Here is a 6,409-nt window from a genome sequence, read left to right on the forward strand (position 1 = left end):
CGCTCACCCGCGAAAACTAGGTCACCTCCAAAGCCCCCCATCCCAAAGGGCAAATGGCGAATCAGTGGCCCTGTCAGCACCACATGGGCACGTCTCAGATCCACGCGCCACCCCCACGCTTAAAGCACCGACATTGTTCAATTCTTTTTTTTTTTCAAATGGGATGTGTAAGTAGTCAACCCAGGGCCGCAAAAACTGCGAAACAGAATATTGCCCTGAGAAGAATGGATTTGCCACTCCCCTTGGTTCTACGGCGCGTAGAACGGCCATTTCTACTTGTTGTATGAACTGCCTTTCCATATTTTCCCTCTGGTTTGTAAAAAAAAAAAAAAAAGAGGAAAGATTTGTATTTGCTATGTAATAAATGTCTCGAGTGTAAAGTGAATTATCATCAACCAGAAAGACAAAAGTGCTGATTTCTAATCTCGGTCCACCTATAATCAACTGATTGATTAACCGTGCAGGGTGAGGAGGCTTTTTTTTTTTTTCCAGATGAATCAATGAATTAGCCACTGTAAAAAAATCTCTCCCCTCTCACCTAATCAGTACATGCGGAGAATAGAAGGGGCTGAATGGATTTTCAGCCGGCAGCGCACCATTGTTTCAAATGGAAATTTGGAAACACACACACACACACACACACACAAAACCCCACAAGGTGAATTACTTCCATTAACATTGCGCGAGGTGTTTAGAAATGTGCAGCACAATGCAGCCCCTTTTTTTTTTTTCTTTCACTGCACGAATTCATCCTGGCCAGTCAACATGGACGTAATGATTTTTTTTTTATATATAATAAAGACAATGCACATGGCTTTCAGGCATTTCTAGTCTCGAATAGATAAATTTGCAGGAATAAATACGACATGTCACTTTCACAGAGTGCGTCTCCCTGCCCGCCCGCCTGCCTTCCTGCGATGACTGATGCCAGCGTAATGAGGCATGGAAAGTCCTGATGTGATTGGCAAGCTGCTCCTGCACAGTGAAAGGCGGACAACAAAAAGGAGGGGATGGAGAGATGGATGTTCTTCGGGCAGCCATTTGTTCCGGGCGATCTGCCTCTCAGTTCATAATAACTGGCGTCAGTATGATGATTAGCAATCAGTGGCTTTGTTAAAAAAAAAAAAATTAATTAATACGAGAAAAGTCTAAAATATCTGAAAGACACTGAGACAGAAAACATGAAGAGCCGCGTATTCCATTTTCTTTCTATTTGCATTTTTTTTTTGCTGTTTCTAGTCTTGTATTCCTGACCTGTCCCTTCAAGACCTGTCCCCACGATGCTGAGTAGAAGTACCCCTCCAGCATTGGTGGTTCTCGCCTGCCAAGGCCCTGGGTTCGATTCTCGGCCAGTGTAGGACATGTTCGTCTTCAGTGCACACCGCGTGAGGTACAAATGCGTGGCATTTATCGAGCGGGGATGTGATAATGAGAGCCAAGCGCAGTGTGACAGAGCGTCCAGCATCCGTCTACCTGTTGTCACGGCCGTCAAGAAGAAGGTGACATGGGTGGAAGACGGACAGAGGCAGGTGTGAGACGGCACGTTAGCCGCCGGAGAACCGTGTCTGCGATGAACGGCGGTGTCTATCCATCCATCCATCCATCCATCATATGAGCCCCATCCCCCCGTCTCCCTCCCTCCCTCCCTCCCTCCCTCCCTATCTCTCTCCCTCTGTCTTGCTTGCAGGCAGGGGTGGGATTTGTTCCCCGGTTTATCAGCAGCATCCAGCCCCGCCGTTACCTAGCAACATGGCACGGCTCATTTAGTTGCCCATTTTCTGTCTTTCTTGCTCTTGCTGTGCGTAAATGTAGAGCGTGTGTGCGCGACTGTGAGCGACTGAGGGGGAGAGGAAGAAAAAAGAGGGGCATAAACTGCATATTCCAGCTGCGTTCATAAAGCTACGTTAATCATTCCCCTTTCTGCTTGGCTATCGCAGCATTGTGAGTTTGTTCATTCCTTCATTTCTTTACTTCCTTCATTTACTATACGTCGCGTAAAATGTTTATTCCACAGTTTTAATTATGTTTCTTTTTTTTATAGATGCACATGCACACATAATATGAGAAGGTGAAATGGTGCCCTGAAAGCTCTCACAGAGAATCAATTAGCATTTAAATGAATGAAGTGTGCAAGGAACAGAATCCAAGCTCCTGTGGACGGGTCTGAAATCTGCATCAGGAAACACACCGATGCTGTCGCCCGAGCTTCAAAGATATTCAAATAGCCATGTTCCCATTCTCAAGGAAATGAGTTGGATGAAAAAGTAACGCGGCTCGAGACCGCTTTCTACATGCAAATAGGCAGTGTCGATATAATTAGGTCCAACATTTCCATATAAAAAATCCATTAATGAAAACCCAAAATTAAAGATAAAATGATAAAACATGGAAATGCATTCACACTTTCAATTGTAATTAAAGGGGGACCCTCGCTCGCACGGTGGAAGGCCCCAAAACGGCACAAGGGGATTGTGAGGAGTCGAATCCTTTGGTTAAAACAACAAAAGGGGGGTCTGCGTGACTCGACCTTTTATCTCCTGCTCGGGGCAGTGTGTGCTCACCAGAAAACCCATTTCCTATCATTTCTCATTTTCCCGTCGACCTGGAAAAAAACTTAACAGCGCACACCTGGTGCAGATGTGTCCAGGATCCTGCAGCCAAGCAAATAATATGATATGATAACAATAAGTTGAATTTTGTACAGGTAGTGACGTGGCCTCACACCTTCCGAGGATGTGAATACTGGCTCAAGACCTTGTGTGTGCGGTTTGAATGTTCTCCCCGTGTTGGTCAGGGCTGCCTCTGGGTTCTCCGGTTTCCACCCACCATACAAAGGAAGGCATGCACGCTAGGCAGATTGGCAACTCTAAATTGACCATAGCTGTTGGTGTGTGAGTGAACGGTCCCTGTCCTGCACCCAGCGTCCCCTTTTCACCAACCAAAGGTCTCTTTGAGAACATAAGAAGAAAAACCAAATGGTTTTGTAAGGACGTAAGAAGCAGAACTTGACTTTAGTCTTACATGGGACTGGTTACTAGTGAAGTTGGGAAATATTAGCACTTCTAAATGTACTGCACTTTCCAATGAAGGTAGAGTAAATTCTAAGGACTGAGCTCAGTACAGAAGAATCCAGCAGACCTGTGACATAACTCATCCTTACTGTAATGGAATGGAACATTAGCCGGGCAATCCAGAAAATAACCCAGAGAACCGAGTAAAATCTAATGGCTGGATAAGTGCAGACCAGAAAAGAACAAAGGCGGCCATTCTTTTTTTCTCTGAACACTCTCCTGAAAAGCTGAAATAAATAACCAGTGCCCTCTGAGAGAGCTTGTCCTTGAAAGTCAGAGGTGGGTCCATTAATCTCTGCATTTGAAATACAGTGGAAGAATATCCTGAGTACCAGGGCCGTAAATCATGAATACGCTTTTAATACCTTACAAATACTGAAATGCACACATCATTTAAAATGGAATAAAATAAAAGAAGAAATTTAAACGTATGTGTTTTTCTGCTGTCTTAACTCATGTGGTGGCTGTGAACCCATTTAAAAACCCATTTCAAACCAAGAACATATATGAACAGGTCAGAACGGTTAAATAGCTCAGATTTTCATTTAATTCCAAAGACATCAGGATCAAAAAAAAGATGAAAAGCAAAAATGACATTTAGATTCATATTTTTAAAAAAGCTGATTCAGAAGAAATATTCCATTCGTACGGTTCCAGGAGGCGGTGTCCCTCCTGAGCAGGCACCCTTTTCTGCACTGCATCATGGGAAGGCGGAGTTGACAGTGTGTGCTGCAGAGACTGCGGCGGAGGCGTCCATCCGAATGGGACTAGGAAGTCTCTGCTGCGTCGACTGGTGGCACCACGGTCGCGATCTCGCCCGCTCACGTCACTGCCGGCACTCACGATGCGTATCCCAGGCTTTCGTCTTCAAGCCACTCCCCCCCCGGAGACTGGCCTGTGTGTGAATGGGCCTGCAGGCCCCTCTCTCTCAAAAAACATTTTCGAAAATATGAGAAAATATCACCTTCCTTGCAATACAAACTGCCTGTTTTTTTTTTTTCAGAGAACATGTTGGATTCATTATGCAAGTACTGAGCTACAGCACCGACACTACTGCCGCTTTCAGAACCTGAAACCAAAATGGTTCCTTCGGCGGGACCCACTTCTGGAGCACAGTACTTCACTTCACCCCCAGGGGGCAGTAAAGTCCAGAGCCACTTCTCTGGGTCCTTGTGCGAGGGCTGCAGTCTCCTTGAGTCCTCCCATTTCACCGCAGCCATGGCAACTATCAGGAGAATATGATGTGTAGTCAGCTTTACTATTAGTTCCTCTCAGAGGCCTGGAGTACGTCCGTGTTCCCGTCACTCTCGCTCTCTCTCTTTTCTGCCCGTCTGTTTCATCTGCGGAAGTCATGCGCCATCGAGGCCCTAAGCTAAATAGATAACCATAGCAACCAATTTGAGGCAATTTCTGTAATAGTGCGCATTAGCCCCCGGCCTGCGCTTGCCTGTGGTAAAAAAAAGGCTCTGTCCAGGCAGAAGGAGATCGGAGGTGCACTGAGGCCGCAGACACAGAAAAGCTGTCCAGAAACTGTCAAAATCCTCTCACACGAAGGAGTTCGCATTCGTGTTCTTGTGCACTGGTGCAAAACCGTGTGTGTGCGCATGCGTGTGTGTATTGTACGTGTGTGTGTGTGTGTGTGTATCTGTATGATTCAGACAGCCAGTCCATTCACAGCGTTCTCTTGCCCCCGGTGAGATCCACCATGGGGGTGGGGAGCACACAAATTCCCCCTGGCACCATAAGACGAGGGTTGCCCGGCCCTCTCCCCATGCCACGACCCCCTTCCCCCCATATTCACCCATCATGAGTGTCTGAGCACAACTGGCAGCTGGCAAAACACGGCAAGTCGTGCATGAAAATCAGCAGGACTCTCCTCCGGCTCGGGGTTTGTTCCGTCGCTGAGTCCGCACACGTCAGTGTCACTCACCTCCTCCTGGCTCTGGCCCCCACTTCTCCAACACGGTGGGGGTCATCTTCCAGTAGGAGGGGGGAACTGTCTTCAGGTTTGGGGTTTAAACGTTTGGTGACGTCCATTTACGTTCTACTTACATGTCATTCAGTTTGCAATGCACGAAAACTGGAAGCTTCAGAAATAATCATCGTTCGGGGTTGGGCACAGTACTTTGAAATATTTGTAATGGCTGTACATGAGAAGTAGTCCATTCACAACCATGTTAAAATGCATAAAACATTTTTTTTAACTGTTGCAGTATTTGTTTTCCGTTGCAATTCTTCAGAGTGATGCACTTGTCACCAGCATGTTAATGAATTAGCATGAGCATGAATGGAACATCAACTTAAAAAATGCTTTATTATTGACTGTTGTTCACATGCACATCCAAGCACTCAAAGCGGATTAGTTTCTTTAAAATATCACAGCAGGTATATTCTAAAAGTTTTGGCTTTGTGAAATGTATTATACTATTCTGCATAAATTAGTATTCAGAATGTGGTTATGAAGTGATTCATTAATAAGCAAAATGAAATATGGCATAACGGCACCTCTAAAGCCCTTGTTCTGTGAGTCACTCGTTAATCCGGGCACTAAGCAAATCAGAAGTTCCCAGTCAGCCACTCACTGAGCTCGAATCTGCGGGATTTTTGGTCACGACTTTGCGTCCTCCTGCCTGGAGGCTGACGTGAGTGGGCGTCGGCTGAGTCAGACTTCTGTGGATGAATGTAGCTAAGACCCTGAGTCAGACTGCAGCCAGGGAGAAAATCCCGTACAGCACGCCACCGCCCGTGGGTGCTGATAAAGCAACGTAAGCCCCCCTCCTCAAACCGTCCAATGCCATCCTCTCCTGGCTCCTCCGAAAGCAAGTGGAGAGACAGCAAGCGGGTAGGAGGCGTTTCAGAGCTTTAAGATGATCTGAGACTCAGCAACGGCATTCACTTGATGACAGGCGGCAAAGCTGCCTCAGAAGCATTTTATCATGTTTATTATCATGAGCATTGTATAAAATTGCTTTTTTAAAACATGCAAAAAATTGGTATGCATTTTCCTAAAGCATCTGTTGATAAATTCTTTAAAAGATGTATCATTGCCTTGAAAATTACTTTTTTTTTTTTTGTCAATTTCTGAGCCCAGAATCTCTGCCCTTAAGAGGAGGTGTTTGCTCCCCCTGCCTGGAATTTGCACAGAACATTTTAATATGTCAAGCTCAGATGAGCGAATATCCCTGGACAAATTGTTCTTATGGTCTAAATTGTTTTAATATTAGATTTTTTTATTTACAGTTCAAATTAGAATAATTTAACAAAGTTCTGCATGTAATAAACCAAAATTTGTCGCTCTAGAAAATTAAACAAGAAAAAAAAAAAAAACACACAGATCT

Source organism: Denticeps clupeoides, chromosome 12 (assembly GCF_900700375.1).
Source record: "Denticeps clupeoides chromosome 12, fDenClu1.1, whole genome shotgun sequence".
NCBI classification, from domain to species: Eukaryota; Metazoa; Chordata; class Actinopteri; order Clupeiformes; family Denticipitidae; genus Denticeps; species Denticeps clupeoides.